General features: G+C 36.1%; 1 protein-coding gene across 1 annotated transcript in view; it reads right to left on the bottom strand.

The window, feature by feature from the left end:
• Window positions 1-20938, bottom strand: part of TENM3 (teneurin transmembrane protein 3) — a 2452009-nt gene that overhangs the window by 1366979 nt on the left and 1064092 nt on the right. The gene's annotated exons all lie outside the window — the stretch shown is intronic.

Here is a 20938-nt window from a genome sequence, read left to right as displayed (position 1 = left end):
TGTCTGACTTATCAGAAAATTCAAAAATCCAACTTTTGTCAGAAAGACCATAAATTGCATTCCTAAACCATAAAATCTTGGAAGGCATTTTAAAGAAACTTACAGAGAGAATCAAAATTAATTTGCAAGACATTAACAAATAATTTTAATTTTAAAATATGTTACATGGCAGGTTTGTTTTATATGCAAAATGTAAAATTACATTGTGGTGGAGGATGGGAGGAGGCATGCCTTGACAGTTTCAAGTCATCAGAGAGCATGATACTTGAGAAATCTGAAGACAGATGGAAAATTATTTGCTCCATAGCACAAGACTCTAGAGACTCATCAAAGGGTGAAAGTTCTACACAGCATACGCCACATGATAGATTCTTATTTTTAAAAATAACATGGCTGATGATAATAACAGAGGTGATCACTGCTGCTAACAATAGCCACCATTGTTGTTATTCTAATGCTTACCAATATGCAAGGTGTTTCTACCAAAATGATTTTCTGTACTCCTTCTATGTATCAGCACAAAGAAAGGAAGATTTTCTGTAGTCCTATGTGAAAACTCCATAAAAATGACCACAATTAGTTCTTTCCTCTTGCCCAGATGAGGGCAATTAACACAGTACCTTCTTTCTGAACGGAATGCCATGCCTTACTGTGTTGACCAATTTTATTGGAGTGGGACAAATGGATGCGTTTGAACTCATAAAGATGTTTGCTGCATTAATGCTGTCCCAGACACATTATTGACTGGACGGGTGACTCAGCATGTCCCTGCAGACTGTCACAAGCCTGCAAAACAGGCAAAGTGCAACCTGTGGATGGCAACCTACCATCTGCTGAGCTGACTCATCCCCAGATACACACTAAAAATATTCCCACATCAAAGTACAGACAAAAAAGAGGTTATCTGAACATAAATTACAATCTTAACTTGGAGCAAGCATACTACGGTACACATAGCTAAATTAAGACAAAGAATTTTATTGAACCTCATCTCAGATCAATTGTTTCTGAAATACTACAAATGGCCTTACTGAACCCAGAAGAGCACGCCGATGGATACTTTACAATTGGACGATAATTACAAATGTGTACTATGGTGAGCTGAAAATAAACTTTTCCATGAACTTTGTTTAAAATCAGGATTGAAAGAAGGTAGAAATAGTTATCTGGAGAAACTTAACAAATGATAGCTTCCTATATCTGGAATTTCTAATTATATGCACACCTCCAAGCACACATATATATGTTATAAGATTGTTTTGCCTACTGTATAATTCTATATGTGTCGTCAAATATTTTATATAACTTTAAAAAATAAACAGTGAGCCTCCTGGATGATATAAAGAGATCCTAGATCAAATGTTGAAATTCCTGAATTAGGATTATGACTGTAAATAAATTACTGAAAGTAAAATACAAAAACAACAACAAAAAATCTCACATGATTATAATTTAAACTATTTAATCTCAGCCTTATCTGAACTGATCCATCTGTCTATCCACACACATATACACACACAGATGCATACATATGGCAGTACTTTTTAAGCCCATTCTGATTTCTCTGGCTATTTTTGAAGTTGCTTCAGTAGCTTTTTCTGGAATTTTCTAACAGCCACTGCCAAGGAGAGGTTTGTCTAAAGAGCAGAAACATGAAGTAGACTGTTGTGATTCTTCTCAGGAGACCATGGAGGCCTACCACCCAATATTGTCCATGGAGCAGAAGACAAGCTTTCGGGCCACTGACTGCCTTGGGAAGGATCATGGGTCCTTTTCAGAGTCTCAAGGCTGTTGCCTGCAAATGAATGAATGGGCTTCTTAGCACTCCGGCAATTTGCTGTGAGGGCACCCTCTGTTCATGTGCCGCTCGGTCTCCCAGTGTCCTTTAGAGGAGATTATTGTAAGACTTAGAGGACCTCGATCTAGGCAGCAGCAGCTACAGAAAGAAGTCATCACTGCTGGGTGGTCTGCACCTTGTATGTGATCCTACACTGGAAATTCTGCCTGGTTTCTGATGAGGCAAGCACCCTTGCCTTTGGAAATTCGGCAAATGGTTCCTCATGACAAAGTTACCATCAAGTGAGATCTGGTGGCTCAAACACTGTCTACTATGTACACTCAATCTGAGGATTAAGGACATTGAACTTTGCAATTTGTTTAAATTTATTATAATATGCATCTATACAAAACCATACACACACAAACAAGACAATGGTCAAGCCAATGCTTTCTGTCAGTGTACCAGTAAACTTGTAACAAATCCATTTTAATCTCTTATATATTCAAGATTGCCAAAACCCACTGCTGCTGCTAAGTCACTTCAGTCATGTCCGACTGTATGTGACCCCATAGACAGCCCACCAGGCCCCACTGTCCCACAGTTATTGTTAAATGATTACGTAGATGGTTAAATGTCAACAAAGGTTAAGAAAAGTTTTGGAGCTCGGTCTATAGCATGGTTAATTAATAAACATTTCTTACAGTTTTGTTTTCCAACCTAAAATCAAATTTCTGATTTTGCTGGCTGAATGAAAAAATGAAACTCTTAGAGCGAATGAGGTGATGTTTACCCCGTGGCTTATCCTGATTTTGCCACCTAGTAATCTTGAAAATCCCACAGAGTGAACATTCAGGGGGTTCAGAGATGAAGAACCTAGAAGAAAACCCAATGGAAACATAAAGACTTACTGTCCAACACTCGCTGGTGGTACAGATGGTGAGCATAATGATAACCAGGTTTGTGTCTGCCTATACAGTACTAAGTATGTGGTGTGTGTATAAAATTTGATTCAGTCCCTCAAATCACCATGCAAGTTGAATATCATCTTTCCATTTAAAAGAAACAGACTTATGGAGAAGCTCAATGGTGAAGCCAAAAATCCCCCTAGATGCCTGACTGCAAAGTTCAGATCTGTTCCACAGCCTCCCCTCCAAACACTCTGCGATGATTGTCCATGATCGTCTTAAGAAGACCAGCTTCAGCATGCAGTTCAATTCTCTTTGACAGAAGCCAGAAAATTTCATGATGTTTAGAAGTCAATATTATCTTTAGAATTTCAGGAGCCAAACTATCAGAGTGGGGAATTTTTTCATGTCCCTATTATTCTCCAGAGGCAGGTCTTGCCAGCAAGAGGTGTTCATCAAAGCTCAGACGCCGTATTACCCTTTTTCTATCATCCTTCAGGGACATAGAAGGATCTGGACTCAGTGGGACCAGAACTAACTGGGGTAGACAGATGTTGAAAGAGGGCTCCCAGATTTGATCTTCTGGACCTAGGCCTTTCATCTGATGAGCTCTAGATTGCTAGAAGGTAAGATATCTCCAGATGTTATGTTTCAGGTACCTGTCAGATGTGCTTGTATTGGTATCAATATTAAGAAGTAGAAATTAAACAGAAACAAAACAAAACACATACCGCTGATCTATGACCCTCGCCAACCAAGATTATAAACTGGAATCCCATTACAGCTCTTCTACTCTCTGCTCATTGAAAATGTTTTGCATTGTCTAAGTTTTACATCTAAAATTGGAATCATTTTCCTGGAGAAAGACATAACATTACACATTTTTATATTCCTAATAATGTTTTTATGGCAAGTACATAATCCATGAACTGAAGGCAACTTATAATTATGATTTTCAACAGTGACACTTCATTATTTTATTTAGCGAAATCCCATCAATAATGAGTCACATTTCAATTTCTCACTCACAAACAAACACATCTCTCGAGTATATATTTTGGATAAATTGCATTTAATTTTCTATTAGAAGATTATATTTTTAATCTATAAGAATTCATTAACTCATAGCAGGTGCAAATGTAATTGTGAGCTATCTTGGCATTCTAATACTTTGAAAATTGCATAGATACTGTCTTTAGGTTTATTTTCCGGTTGTAATCTACTACGTTGCTTTTCTTTCTAACCTGGAACACATTTTTATGTTAAGGTTCTGCACCTCAGAAAATAGAGGTTGGTAATGAAAATTGTAACACAACATTAGCTGTGGTGTTGTAAATAGCAGTGCTATAAACTTTATCGAGATGGATCTAATGTAAGTACACAAGAAAGGGCTCAAAAGCTTAAGAAGACTTAACTTACCCTATTTGATTTTATCTGCGATTCATTTAGCTGAAGATAAGACAAGTGCAAGCTAATGACCTCCTTTTTTATATTCTAATTTTCAGTTATGCTTCAGTATTATCATATACACTTCTAAATGAGCCATATTCTTCACAGCTAATTGGTGGGGCCAGTGAAGTGGATCAACATGCAATGGTACTTTGTCTTATTCCCAGTTTGAGTCCTTACTGGGTATTTAAGCTGACAATGTGAATGCGGCAAGCTTCCAGATTTCAGCTGTGCTGGCAGCGAAGGCCACTCTGAGAGATGGGCAATATGGCTGTGTGTGTGCCATTCATCAGTGCCCACATTAAAAGGAGAGGGAGAGTGTGTGGTGTTCAACCTTCTGTACCTGGTGTGTATTGCTTTCACGCTGAGGTGCCCTGGGGGAGTGAGGGCTAAAGCTGGTGTATTGTCAAGGTGGCGAAGTCTAGATCTGATGCATTGTCAAGAAGACAAAGATAGTTTTGCAAAGTGCTTTCACAAATACAGTCTTAGACACACAAACACATATTACAGGTTCCCCACCTCCCCCCACCAAATTTTTGAGTGTCATTCTCATTTCTCTATTTATGTTAGGAGTTTTACTTTTTATAATAATATTATTCACTTATAACCTTACGTAAAAATTGAAGGGTTTAAAATGAGATATCTTTGAAATCAACATTTTTAATTTCAGTATTAATGAATTCATTTGAAACAGGTGTTCCAATCATTTTAGGCATCAGTTAGTTTTATTTTACATTACTTAGAGTTATAGCTCATGTGTTTTAAGACTAACTCCTTGTTGATTAAAACTGAAACGCTTTGTTCACTCACTATGATACTACACAGCCAGGCAGCATTAATGACTTAGCCGTATCATTATCAACCCTTTCCAATTTCATCTATTAAGTACATTGTTCACGTTCTCTACATGGTATGTTTAAAACTTCACTATTTGAAAACGTTTTAACATACTTAAAGATTTCACTTTAGAAATTATTTTTTGCTATCGAATAATGCTTTATGTTTTTCACATGAAATAGAAAATCAAAGTAACACTGTTTTTATTTTTTTAAGTCTCCTTTCACTCTACCTTTAGTACATCTAATATAAATTAGACAAGTAATGAAAAATGTGCCAGCAGGAATCTTCTTTCCTTTGGCATTAATCTCTTAGTTTTAGATGGAAGCATGGCTATTTCTAGCTTCAAGAACACAAATATGTACTAAGAGAAATGAATTATAGACCTGTCAGATTATAGACAGGTTAAAATTCAGTTTAAAAGTGTCCTTTTTTCAATACTCTAGTGTAATTCTCAAAATAAATTAGGAAAAATTAATGACTACAATTAAAATATTAATAATTTGTGTTGCTTTAGGTTTATTTCAAAGGAGATCATCAGTGATTGCAATTTAAAATCACTACAGTACATCTCAACTTATCCTTTAAATTCTCATCTAGAAAATAAATTAATATAGCTGCTAAAAAGGAAGCTTGAGGCTGCTGATTCATATTACCTAAAGAAAAACAACTTCAGTGTTATTTTGGGTAATCTTTTATTTTTCTTTCTGTATCAAGACTCTTTCTGCTCTCAGTAGGTATGCATATTGTTTCAGCTTTCCATTTACAAAATAATCCTGGAAGAAATCTCATTGACTTTTAATTTTCATAACTCTTTGTATCAATATTTAACAGAGGTAGGTAATCATTTCCAGGATAGCTAGCCCGGCCTTACATAAAATTAGGCAGGGTAGGAAATTACTTTCATTACTGCCTCTTTCCCCTCTCCTTTCAAAGAGGAAGAAATTAATTCATCTGTTAGGCTACATGTAAAAAAAAAAAAATTAGTTCTGATCTTTATATAGTTGTGTAATTTAAATTAGTACCTGATTCTCTAAAGTCCACAATTTAGGACAGAACAGAATCTACTGCAGCAACTAATTAAACACTTACTGTAAGGTTAAGTTTTTCATTAAATCAATAGGCCCCTCGTGTCAGTTACAAAGCCCTAATTACTATGCAGTAAATTTAGATTGAATTTGAATTAAGGACTGATTTCAATCTAACCGCAGCATGTAAATATTGTAAATTACTAGAATTACAGTTCAATAAAATTGAATGGATTTCACTTTAGATAAACCAAATGCAAATGAGAAAAAAAAAAAAAAAAAGACCTGATGAAATTTCTTCCAAACGTCTTGCCAAGAAGCATTACACATCACATATAGGATATTGTTTTGGCAATGAGCATGTCACAGCGAATAGTTCTACCTCCCTTTAACATGTTTTAATATTTGATTATCTATAGTAAAAATGAATAAATTTAATCTCTCCCGAGTGATCAAGCAAAATGATGGTTAATGTGACCGCTTACTGTGTTGCTTTAGTTTGATGACTGTATTGTTGTGCTAAAGCACAGTATGAAATCAGGTTATCAGGTTATAACTAGCTGGGATAAAATACACACACGCAGGAATGCACACAAGACCTGGGAAGTAACAAAACAAGCCGCGTTCTAAGCCTAAGTCAGATCCTTTAAAGTCAAAAAAGAAAAAGAAAACATAAAACTAAAAATGTACAGACACTAAGCTCTAAGTGGAAAAAAAAAAGAAAACAGTTGAAAGTTTCTGAACCTTTCATTTTGCCTTAAATAAGTATTCTATGCACAAGAAATAAACTAGAAAATCAAGACACAGAAGACAAGCTTTGACAACACAGAAAGCAGAGCTCAGTACTGATTAGAGGTAGGAGGGGGTAAGTTTGCTGATAAAGAACTGCTTGAAACACCTAACAATTTCTGCACAGCCTTTTAAAAGAAAAGTTGGAAAGATTTTTGTAATCAGATAAATCACACAGCCCAGACTGGTGCTGATCAACTTGTATCAACCTTTCTCTTGACTTGGCAAAAAAAGCCAATCAAATATAAAACATCAACACGACATATTTCATACAATCACATCTAAGAAAATTTAGGAAAAAACAATCTATCACCAGAAAAACAATTCACTTGCAATTAAACTTTAAATCAAAATCTTCTTAAAAAGTACCTGTGGTGGAGATAAAGCCCAGGATATTCCACATCTTCTGTTTTAATTCTTAACATTTATTTTGGGAAGACTTTCTCCCAGAATTAATTCTAAGACCTGCAGGTGGGTTTGAAAGAGTTCCACCTTATTACAGCTAAGGATTTAATCCTCGGAGTGATTATGATTGTTTCTGCTTTCCTTTCTGATGAGGTTCACTCAATTAGCATCATAGTGTGAATGAAGTCCTATTTGTGACAACAAATGGTAAAATTATACTTCTCACTGCAGATAAGTGTCACAGTGGTCTCAAGCTGTAAAAATAGTAATTAAAAAAAAAAAAAAAAACCTTTCCGAAAGCAATATTAACTGGCAAAACAGATACAGTTTCTGGACCATTCACTCTGAAATTAGCAGGGAATATTTGTCCAGACTCAACCTGATGGTTCATATTAAGTCTTTCCAGCATAAGCCCCCAAATTCTCTTTATACTATGTCAAAGAAGAAATTCAGACTTAGTCACTCACAGTCGTATTTTTATAAAATTCTAATGTTTTTGTGCCTGAAAAGGGCAATTTTATACACCCAAAATAGTGACAATCATTTTTAGCATACAAATTACTCTGTATCTTTGGTACAAAAAGTGGATTGTTTATAACATCATATGTCAGGAAGAATCATCGCTTTTGAATGGCCTTTGCCTTTCATCCATTTTATTTATGTCTGATTCTTTGAGATTTTAGTCAATAGATGGGAATATAATTAAAGGATGGTAAATTTTACAGACATATAAAATAAAAGGTTGGTAAAATACAGAGACACAAAACGTCCAACAGATCTTACAGAAACTACTTGGTAAAAGCTCAGGTAACAGAAAAACAAAGAAGAAACTATCTTTCATGTTCCTAAGGGAGCCTTTTTTTGGGAAGGTGAAAGAAACTTTTTATGCAATCATCAACAAAGTATCTATTTGATGCTTCATCTTCAGTGAATATATAAAAAAAAGAAAACAGACCAATGCCTCACACTTATGAATGCACAATATGAAGCAAACACACTTTCTTCCCAGCAAGTCTATTGCCAATACCTATGCATTTGGAAACTGCAATCATACGTACTCACTTTTTTAAGAGTTTAATGACGAGGATGAACAAAATAAGCACTTGGACCACAGTGAAACAACAGTGGAAACCAAGTTTGCATAAATGACAAAATACAGGATATGGAAGTTAAAGCAAACAGTGCTTAATGCTGGTGAATTAAGTGACAGGAGGGAGGAAACACGTGGAGAACAATTTTCAGGCTAGTTGTAGAAAGGAGAAACTTGCTTGCTTTTTGAAAGGAATCCATTACAAGTTTTCCCTCTAATGAGAAGGCAGTCAACTTGACTTTCCTGAGGACTGATTATCAATCAATACTTCTGAGTTGCTTTGATGTTCAGCTCTATCTGAGCAAGCCTGATAGCTTTTCACTGCTAACTAACATCCTAATAAAGAACCAAACCTGAAACACTGTGACCTGGCAGCGCGGCTTCTAGAGATCTGTATTTTAGACATTTCGGGAAGAAGGTATGAACATAAAGATCAAATTCATTATAAGAATGATGATCGCTAACCTTTATTGAGCGCTTCCACTGTACTAGACATATAAAATGATGATCTCTCTTTTCGTACATGAACAGACTGAGGTTTAAAAGAGGAGAAATGTGCCCAACGCCTCACAGAGAGTTGGGAGTACAGCTGGAGTTCTGTGTAGGCTGCTGGAATAAATTAGTCACTATGAGTGCAAATTCTAGAGCCAGATGGCCTGGATTTGCTGCTTTCTGCTTATGTTACTTTATTCAAGTTAATTAACCTCTCTGTGCCTTTAGTCTCATCTCTGTAAGAACTGAGATAATAATAAATACTCCATGGGCTTGTTGAAGATAAGAACAGGTGACAGCAAATATTCACACCAATTCCTTCCCTCAATGCATAAAATATATTTATCTGAACATAGCTGGGATAGGGAGGGTATTATAAACAACTCAAATACCCTCCAGTGTGGATGTCCATATGAATGGAAAGTATGAAACCTTAAAAAAAGAGAGATTTATATGGACTGTCACATTAAGCGGTATATTTCTAGGAAAAAGAGCCTGGAGGAGGAGCACTGGCTGTTTATAGATATTATCAACTGATGAGGGGAGATGCTGGTGGTGGGAAGTTTGACTTTTTATTTGGTACATTTCTGTATTGTGTGAATGTGTTATAGGTAGATTATGCTACTTCTGATATTTGTGTTAAAGCAATAAAGATGATTTAAAAAGCCATCTTTATTGCTTTAACATAAATAAAGCAATGCTTATGCATTAAATAAATACAGTTTATTTAAATTTAAAGCATAAATATTGCTTTATGTTTTAAATGAAGAAAAAGGTAAAAATATTCTTTGATTTTTATTTTTCTCTCATAAAACTCTTAATTGCAAAATTCATCAACTTTATCCTGAACTAGCCATATGTTCATTGAACTATTTAATGTTGATTTCTTACGGAGAATTGTTGAGATGGTTTTATTCCATTAGTTTAATGACAAATAGCTTAAAAAAAAAATCTCCAGTACTATATATTTTTTCTCAGTTTTGAATCCTTATTTCCCTTATCTTTTATCCTTGAGATAATGTTGCTGACACTTATCAATCTTGGTCATTAATATTTGCATAAACCTCTCATTTAACTTTTAAACCCCAAATTTTGGGAACTTATTAATTTTGGCAGAAAGAAACAAAAGTAGGGGCCATCTAAGTCAGACAACCAACTCATTAACAGTGGACATTTATTCTAGAATAACATCACCAACTCATTCATAAATAAAATGTCCTCTTTATGTATATTATAATGATATGGCCTGCATGAAAATGTCCCTATACACTTAAATTAACACTGAATTTTATGTTTGGTTAATGTTCAATATTGATAATAAATATCCATAAAATATGAATCTATCTCTCAATTTAATGGTTGATTTTAATCTTCCCCAATTTAAATAGAGTTTATTAAACACACTTTGTTTCCATTATTGATAAAGAAACACATATATGAGCCTGTACTCCCAACCTCACACTTTTTGTGACTTGCTACACAAGCAGCTTTTCCAGGTCCCAATCTGAATAAACAAAACATGCTATGTGTTTTTATTTTGTATGGATACTAGAGAGGGCAACAGAAACAGTTTAAATAAATGTGTTAGGTTTCTTAGCAATTCAATTATTAAAAATTGATCTGGGTTTCTGTGTAGGATAATCATGGATAAATAATTAGCCCTGTAAGAATACTGGAATTAGCTGTAACTTAATTTTATTTGTATGATCACTAAGTGAAATGTAAATAAATATTATTGGTCACTGATTTCTAGGTAATAGTTGAAACTGGGTGCAATGGTACAGAGGTTAACATCTTACACAGGACTTTCAAAATATTCTCTCTCCCCTTTAACTTCACACCTACACTAGGAGCTGAGTTACAGAAGTTTTATTGTTTTTACTTTAGAGCTGAAGGAACTCAACTTATACCCTGAAATGGCAATATTTTGTACCATTTTAAGTCTGTTCAGAAAAAGGAAAAAATGCATACAGTATATACAGAAAACAGGTCAGAAAATATCTACTAAGTGTCAACAAAGTAGGATAAATCATGATTTCATGTTAAATGAGTCCTATTACATTTTTCCACACAGCACCATAATGCCTCCCTGTTTCATAAGTGAGAGAGATGACATTTCTGAGAGTGGAACAGAGGGCCATGTTTACAAGAGAAAGAAAGACTGGAGGGGTAGACAGACAGACAGCTCTGGTACTAAACTCATTTTGTTGAAAGAAAGGTTTTTTTAATTTCTTCCAGCAAAGACTACAGGGTTTTGCTCTAGAATCCGGCTCCAAACCCTACAAGTAATTTGTTATTTGGTTTGTGATGTAAAGTCCACTGAAGCATTAGGTTCTGCAAGAAACGCTCAGTATTAAGTCTAAGCCTTCTGTGATGCTTCTACCAAGGAGGGAATTATCTACCTTTCCAATTAGCATTTTGCAAGGTGTTCATAATGGTTATCTCACATGATATTTGAAAATGTCACTGTTGAAAATAACCACATGAAATTAAAAGTTAATATTAGGAATAGATATTAAAAACAATTTAAAAATTGACCTCATTAATTGGATAGCAGACAACACAGAGTTCATTTATTTAGAGTGGTCTCTGCCATGGGGTCAGATTCTGAATCCCTGCCATTTTGTCATTTCCCTCTCCTACATGCAAAATCCAGAAAACAGAAACTTGCATAAGGATGTACAGGACATTACTTATTTATATGTAAAACCTTTATTCTATTTTGTTATTTTAGATTAAATCCCGTTTCAATTCTATTCTCTCAGGGAAGCATTAACAGTTTGAGCTCAGCGTGAAAACCATCAAACACTTGAGCTGAAATTTAGATTGGGCAATTTTGTCTGGTGAAGTAGAAAAGGACATGTGGAATGGCAGGGAACAGAATGGCTTCTGGAAAGGCAGATGTTTTAATAACATGTCATCAAGTGGGAGCTTCAGATATCTAAATTTAAATCTCTTGATATATTTAAGGAAGTATGCGGAAGAGAAAGGATGCTCTTTTACGGCGAGAATGAATAAACCCATCTGTCTTCTGGAAATGGCTAGTGCATATTTAAAAGCAATGATTAGATTAAAAAAAAAACAAAAAAAAACTGTTATAACCTTAAGTCTGCATAGAGGGTGGACAGCATGGAAGTTTGGGGATTTGTGGTCTTTTTTGTTGCCCAGACAACATGGGACAGTAGGGGTATAATCATGTTGTATGTCTATTAGCCAGCAAAGAGAAATAGCACAATTACAAAAGAAATTCTGTGTCCACTTAAAGATGACATTTTAATGAGAGATCATACTAATACATGTCTTTAAGTTTTTGTGTTTATAGCTTTTTCAGAAGGAACTAGTAAGGGTATTATCATACCCTATGATAATGTTACATTAGAATAAACTCCAAGCTTGTAGCACATTTGCATTTTATGGACTGATTTTCATGAGCAAAACTATAATTGTTGCTTTTCGAAGAGAATGGCTACACATAAAGTCCCTATAGTCTCCCAGTATGCTCATTTGTAAGCTCTGTTCCATTAAGGATAATTGAAATATTTGCCACTAGCATTTAATTGATATGATTATAATTTTTATGGAATGTTTGAAGACAACTTTTAATATAATCCAGTCCATTTCTCATGTGCAAGAGTGAACTGCAAATATTTTTCCATCATTAATGATTTAGACTATCCTCTTTTCTGCGAAGGGCAGAGGAATGATTAGGCTGGTAAAAAAAAAAATCCCTCAGCCGACACTCAAAATATGTAAAACCGAACTTGTGGACTCCTGTTTTCCTCCTTATGTGTGCTCACAGGGTTCAGAATGAATAAATACATTTGAGTAATTGGAAACGTCATTAGCGACAATGAATCACACCCAGATACTTATGCTCCAATGCTTTCCAATTAGTTGCAGCCGAATTTTTTGTTGTTGTTGCTGCCAGCAATTTGGTGACTGAAGGTTTCAAGCTCTAAGAAAATTATTTTGCATATAAAAGACAACTCTCTTTAAAACAAAGGCTTTATCCGGGAACAGAACTCAGGTTATATTTTGGGTGGCCTTAAATATTTGACAATAAAATTTTTTTAGATAGCTATGGTATATATGGGTCTTTCTGTTTGTATCCCAAATATTTTATCAGAAAAAATACACAAAAACGTCACCCAATCTATTTTGAATGTTTCCTGAACTTTCAGGTATAAAACACACAAGTGAGATAGAAACAGATTTTGCAAGTGTCTGTTAGTAAGTCAGCGAGAAGAAGGAAATTTAAAGAAAAGAAAAAATAATAATGGAAGTATAAATATTGAAACAGGAAGGCGTCTCAAAAGTTCACTTATTCAAACCCCAATTTTCAGGCCTTTTTCTCTAATCAAGTTCTTACTTGAAGTAGCCCGAAATGGCAACCCACTCCAGTGTTCTTGCCTGGAGAATCCCAGGGACGGGGGAGCCTGATGGGCTGCCGTCTATGGAGTCACACAGAGTCAGACATGACTGAAGCGACTTACCAGCAGCAGCAGATCACTGAAGAATTTGGGGATTTGTTGAGGGCCCAGAACTAGTGAGTGGTGGAAGAAAATATAATGACACATAACAGAGAATTTAACTAATATTTAAGTAATTCAATGGATGAATGAATGAATGAATTACCAAATTAGTTAGGTCTTCGTGTTTTCTCTTGGGAAAATTACCTAAACCTCTGCTAGCCACAGTTTCCTGGTTGGTAAAATGAGGCAAATAATCCAGAAGGCTCTGCAGCTCTTCAGATCAATGGGATAAGGCAGGAATCCCACGTGTGTGCCTTTTCAGGCGTTGTACACACATGAGCTAGTATGATGACTGTACACATATAAGCTCTTATCATTATTGTTCTTTTTTGTGGAAATGAGTATCAAAGTCTCAGCCAGAGACACGTACATCTAAGATAGAAAGGGCTTTCTTCTACTTAACCACGTGAAGAGAAGAGGTAATTGATGCGGCAGAAACCTTGACTGTCGCCATCACCAGCACATTCAAAACCTTTACAGGTACATTCTTTGAGAAAGTGTAACAGATAGTTCTCTAAAATGAATTGCACATTCTTTTAAGTTTAGCACATAATTCTCTCTTACCTCTCTTGAATAGGATGCATACTTTAAGATTATATGCTGTGCAGGGGGAAAGTAACAGTTTTCCAACCCCCAGGCCCTCAACCCTGCAGAACAGGGATCAGAGAACTTCCAAAAGCTGTGACTATTTCTTTTCCAGATGTTACTTTCAGGGTCAAAGTCACTCACTGAATATATTTATCACATCCTAAAATTTACCAGTCATAATTTGAACGCAATTGCTTGTCTACAGCTCATGGGAAGAAGAAATATACAGAAAATTCCCAATAATCCTTTATCGCCAAGTGTCCCTGAAAAACAGGCTCCAGAGTGGGCTGTGATTTCACTCCGAGCCAGCCTGGGTAACATCCAGCCCACTTATCTAGCATTTCAATTTAATATTCGTTGTGCTAGGGTTGCCTATATTATCAATGTCAAAAAACTAAAAAGTCTTATCTTTAACTTTCATTCCAGGGCTTCAAAAGAGCTTTGAATTTGCATCTTACTCTAGGGAAGATGTAGCTTAAAAACATTTTTGCCCAGCTTGCTCCATTAATTTCTGAGGAAAATGCACCTACTGCTGTGAATATGACAGTTCTCAACCTTGGTGTTTTCACAGGATGTCCCTCCCCAAGGAACAGGCTGCACCATCTTGCCTTCCCCGCTGGAACCGCACGCCTGCTGGGTAATCAGCTTCGTGGGCTGCAGGGGGGGACCTCAGCTGGATGAAACCTGTGCACCATGCCAGAGCCCAGGAAAAGGAGAATATCAAGCTTTGGGGGCAGAAATACATTTCAGGTGATCACCTACATTCAGAGTGAAGGATAATTTGCCAATGCCTCCACTGGCTTGATTATTAGTGGCACTTAGTCTCTTTTTTTATGTACTAGAAAGCTTTAACTTAAGATAATTGTCATCATACCCATCAAATATGTCCCCCCAATTACTTCCATTGAGTCAGGAACAAAATTCATTTTGTAATGATTATCTGACTCAGGTAGAGCCGATTTTCTATAACTCTAGGCTGAAGCCAGAGACAAGGGCACAAAAAGGATTATTTTCAGCAGTTTCCAGCCCAGCTAAATCAGCAGATAATGGCATCTCTGATGCAGAGTGATTCTGACCTAAAACCCCTCTCATTGTTAATGTGTCTCACATCTCAAATATGCCATAGAGGCAAAAATATTCCATAGACATCTCCAGTGTTTTCCGAGAGCAAAAGAACAGGGTTAGGAATTTCTGATTTTCACCCTTTCAGCCAATTAAAAGCAATTGCTCAATAAAAAAAACCTGGAACTTTGTTCCTTTCTTCACACATTTTCCTGTGGAAGAGCATCAGCTAATAAACACAGAATTCATCTGCATGCCTTTGTTACCTTGTTATATCCTAGAGTTCTACAGAAACCAAATAAAGACACCAAACAAAAATTCTAAATGCTCTAACAACAGGCAGGATAGAGGCTGCCACCACTGATATTACAGCTTATTCAGAGATGCTCAGGTGCCCATTTCATTGCCAAACTCCCAGAGAGTAGATTAGGCTTTGATACCTAGACACATTTACATCTAAACAAATCATATAAATCTCATATAAAAATAGAGATAGATGTATTATTTCTTGTCTTTTGATGATTACATTGGTATTCATTTTAAGAAATTTCTTACACAATCATTTGTTTTGAAACTGTGTTTTTCAAACTTGAAATCTATGGGCAGGGCTGTATGTGGAAGATTTCACAGTAAGGCAGGGGCCACAGAACACGCTGTTTCTGATCCGCATAGAGTAACTCCAGATCTATCTGCTTTGCACCCTGGAGTTCCACGTAAGGAAAAAAAAAAGCTGAAGAACATTAGACAGAAAGATGGAACCTTTCATGATTGCATTTGGAGTAGGGCAAAGAGGAGCCACTCAATATATATGCACCGGATGGATGAATATGTGGCATGTCTATGGGATCTTTGTCATAGAATCATCTTCTAGTCTTTCACAGTATATGAGTATTAACTGGCAACATGTATTTATGTGCTATACATTAAAAGTTGAACCTATCAATATACTGCTGTTATATATACTTAGGCACAAATGTGGACTTCCCAGGTGGCCCTAGTGGTAAAGAACCCTCCTGCTAATGCAGGAGATGTAAGAGACTCAGGTTCAATTCCTGGGTGGGGAAGATCCCCTGGAGGAGGGCATGGCAGCCCACTCTAGTATTCTTGCCTGGAGAACTCCCATGGACAGAGGAGTCTGGCAGGTTACGGTCCATAGTATCGCAAAGAGTTGGACATGACTGAAGGGACAGTAGGTTAAGTGTTTGTATAGATACATATAACTATATAATTACAGTTGCAATAATGCCTAAATGATAAGAAAGTTAAGTTGAAAATGAATGAGTAGGCATGTCTTGTCCCATTAGTGAATCTCAGCCACGATGGTCCAAATCTACTCAGAAATACTGTTTTTGTTACTCAAGTACCCAGGCCCGATCCATGCTGCGGGAAACATCTATATTCATAAGCTGATGGATCTTTGCATTTATGTGAAGTTTTGTTCATTACAGGCTCTTCTGCATTAATTTTGATTTTAAAAATGACTTCAATAAAATATTGTTGATCTCAATTCCTCAATCTTTGGCACCTGCCCTTTATGTTTCATGCCTGATTCAAGAGCCTTAATTATAAGCAGGATTAAGCAAAATTATGTGTAGATAGGCAAAATCCAAAATCAAAACCAGTAACCAGGCTTTGTGTAGGCACTATTCTAAAATGTATTAACTCACCTAATTCTCGTAAAAGTCTGTGAAAGAGGTATTATTATCTCCATTTTTCTGCAGGGAAACTGAGGCACACAGAGTGTAGGTAACTTCTTAGGATGTAACGATAAACAGGCTTGACAGCCCAGATTCAACCCAGGCGGGCTATTCCAGGGCCCATGCTGTTAGCCATTAGGTTGCACTGCTACTCAAAACACAATGAAACAACCAACAAAAAACAAGAAAATAACTGCCCCAAGCCAAAACCTCCAAGAGTAAGAATATATCTACACTTATCCATTCTCATTCACTATCTGGAGAATTCCCAGCCCCCCACCCCAAGACTCTAGCGGTAACCTCTCCTCTATGTGCAGGAACTACGCCCTCATCAGTAGCTGTGCTGGCCTTCTCATCTATGCAGGGGCCTGGAAATAGGTTCTGTGGCAAGGGTACTCTCTGGTGCCCCTCTATCCTGCTCTCTCTTCTCTGTTAAACTGACTCTGTGTTCCATGTTGAACAAAGGAAAACATCCTTTCTGCTGTGAGTGTCATTCTTTGCATACTGGAAAACCAGGGCCCCACGTTTTTCAGTCAGTCGACTTTGTTAGGTGGTCCCTTCCACCTTCTGCCGTAATGCTATTACCCCATCAGGTCTCCAGTTCCCAACTCCACCTTCATGTCTAAAGCACTTGTACCCCAGCCTTCCACCTCCTCTTATGATTCAGTGACTATGTAAGTAAATGAACCAATCCTAGAGCACATCACGTTTTGGATAGATGCCTGGGCAGGTGGCCAAGGGCCTCCTATATCCAAAATCATTTAGGGTTTAGAGGATACCTCCCCCTATAAAGGCTTGAAGAGGAGTGAGATTAAGGGGCTTTAAAAAAACAACCCTAGCATCTAGGATTCCACAAATCCATTTTTGCAAACTTTGAACCCAAATTCAAAGTTTGGTGGGTTTCATTCTTTCTTTATGGTCTTAACCACCCACGTGCGTTCTCAGTCAAGTCTGACTCTTTTCAACTGTGGACTGTAGCCCACCAGGTTCCTCTGCCCACGGGATTTCCCACAGAAGAATACTGAAGTGGGTTGCCATTTCCTCCTCTGGAGGATCTTCCTGACCCAGGGATTGAACCCATGTCTCCTGGAGCTCCTGCATTGGCAGGCTGATTCTTTACCACTGAGGCACATGGGAAGGTCCTAACTTCCCCAGAGCTGCACTGAAGTGCCACCCAGCAGCCCTTACAATGATCAGTTCTGCAGCTGAAGGGAAGAGTGGATTCCTGCAGTTCCTGAATCTTCCTATAGACAGTGACTACATAACACTCTAATGGAAATACTAAAAGAGTCATGTTAACAAATGTCAATAAATCAATCAATAATAAAATAAAAAATAAACTGTGATATTCTCAGACATAGCAGACATACAATTTGAATTTTGAATTGAATTATCCATTTATCTATAGTGGCTTCCTGTATTGCTTGAATTTATGTACTTAAACTATGAGAAACCTAGATTCTAGTTATTCTTACCTTTTTCTTTTTTTAAGATATTATTTTCATTAATTGTTTAAAAAGACACATTTAGTTCTTTAATGCATTTTGAGTTTATTTTTGTGGATGGTGTAGGAGGTGTTCTAATTTCATTCCTTTACACATAGTTGACCAGTTTTCCCAGTACAACTTGTTGAAGAGACAGTTTCTTCTCCATTGTATGTTTTTGCCTCCTTTGTCAAAGATAAGGTGACCATAGGTTGTGAATTTATCTTCAGGCTATCTTCTTCCATTGATCTATATTTCTGTTTTTGTGTCAATACCATACGATCTTTATGACTGTAGCTTTGTAGTGTAGTCTGAAGTCAGGAAGGCAGATTCCTTCAGTTTCATTCTTCTTTCTCAGGATTGCTTTGGCAACTGGGGTCTTCTGTGATTCCATACAAATTGTGAAATTATTTGGTCTAATTCTGGGAAAAATACCATAGTCAGTGTGATAGGGATTGCATTGAATCTCTAGATTGCTTTGGGTAGTATAGCCATTTTCACTATATTGATTCTTCCAATCTAAGAACATGGTATATCTTTCCATCAGTTTGTGTCATCAAAGATTTGATTTCTGCGTATGGGTCTTTTGTGTCTTTAGGTAAATTTATTCATAAGTATTTTATTCTTTTTGTTGTAATGGTGAATGGGTTCGTTTCCTTATTTTCTCTTTCTGATTTTTCATTGTTAGTGTATAGGAATGCAAGGGGTTTCTGTATATTAATTTTATATCCTGTGATTTTACTATCATTGATCAGAAGAATGAAATTAGAATACCTCAAGAGACTCAAAATGGATTAAAGACCTAAATATAGGACCAGAAACTATAAAACTCTTAGAGGAAAACATAGGCAGAACACTCTCTGACATAAACCACAGCAAGATCTTCTATGACCCATTTCTTAGAATAATGGAAATAAAAACAAAAATAAATGTGACTGAATTAAATTTAAAAGCTTTTGCACAATGAAAGAAACTATAAGCAAGGTGAAAAGGTAACCCTCAGAATGGAAGAAATTAATAACAAACAAAACAACTGACAAAGAATTAATCTCCAAAATATACAAGCAGCTCATGCATCTCAATACCAGAAAAACAAACAACCCAATCAAAAAGTGGGCAGAAGACCTAAACAGACATTTCTCCAAAGAAGAGATACAGATGGCTAATAAACACATGAAAAAATTCTATGAGAGAAATGCAGATCTAAACTATAATGGGGTATCAATTCACACCAGTCAGAATGGCCATTATTAAAAAATCTACAAACAATAAATGCTGGAGAGGGTGAGGGGAAAAGGAACCCTCATATACTGTTGGTAGGAATATAAATTTATACAGTCACTATGGAGAACAGTGTGGAGATTCTTTAAAAAACTAGGAATAAAATTACCATATGACCTAGTAATCCCAGTGCTGGGCTTATACCCTGAGGAAACCAGAATTGAAAAAAGATATCCCAATGTTCATTGTAGCACTATTTACAATGGCTAGATGTCATTCAACAGATGAATGGATAAGGAAGCTGTGGTATTTATACACAATGGAATATTACTTAGCTATAAAAAGGAATGCATTTGAGTCAGTTCTAATAAGGTTGATGAACCTAGAATCTATTATACCGAGTGAAGTAAATATACTAAAGACAGATAAAGACAAATATTATATATTAACACAAACATATACACATACATATATGTGGAACCTAGAAAGACAGTACTGATGATTCTACTTATAGGGCAGCAAAGGAGATAGACATTTTGGACACAGTGGGGGAAGGACAGGGTCAGATGATATGAAAGAACCACATTGAAACATATACATCACCACATGGAAAATAGATAGCCAGTGGGAGTTTGATATATGATACAGGGAACCCAAAAGCCAGTACTCTATGACAACCCAGAGGGGTAGGATGGGTAGAGCTACAGGAGGGAGGTTCAAGAGGAAGAAGATATATGTATACCTAATGCTGATTCATGTTGATGTTTGGCAAAAACCATTACAAAACTGTAAAGTAATTATCCTCTAATTTAAAAACAATTTAAAAAGATACATTGCTGTGCATACCTTAATATTAACCAACAGAAAAATCAATATCCAATGCTTGTACTTTATTTCTCATTAGTCAGGGCTAATGGAATTTTTATAAGATTATACACAGTTTTGTTTTGTTTTTAACTAAGCAAATTATCAAATAAATAAAAAACTCAATTATGTCAAAATATATGATTGGAACTGGGGAAAATGAAAATAAATTCATTATTTCATGTCAAGATGTAAAATTAGCAGTATTTAATAAAACTTTTCACCATCTAACCTGTAATGTTGATACTTGGAAATCATTCCAGTTCTACAGTTTGGTTTTCTAAGCCAATTATTATAAGGAATTAAAGAAGGTTAAAAGTACTAGCAAATACTTTTAGGAAATAGTATTACTCTGGGCTGATTAATTTTGATGTATTTCTAAAGAAAGCAAGGTAAAGCAAGTTTAAATTCAAGATCTTTGACAGAGGAAATACTTGGTATTTAACCATAAAATGGAAATTGAGGGACAGAGAGCTTCACTAGACTTCCATTACTGTGAGCTCATATGCTCCCATTGCTCTGGGAGATGATGGATTTAGGGAACACATTATTTGAGATGGGGAGGGAAGCTTGCCATTGAGGAACCTTATAAGGTCAATTTGAACACCTAGGACCCCTTCTTATATTGACCAAAAAAAAAAAAAAAACTGTGCTTCAAGATTAAAAGCAGCTTATCATCAAGTTTCTGATATGAAACAAATACACCAGTTATATA

Source organism: Bos grunniens, chromosome 27, assembly GCF_055505025.1.
Source record: "Bos grunniens cultivar Pamir isolate PY7600 chromosome 27, Bosgru_T2T1.0, whole genome shotgun sequence".
In the NCBI taxonomy this organism is placed as follows: domain Eukaryota; kingdom Metazoa; phylum Chordata; class Mammalia; order Artiodactyla; family Bovidae; genus Bos; species Bos grunniens.
Note: the sequence above shows the minus strand (reverse complement) of the source record. Positions and strands in the feature narration are given on the sequence as shown.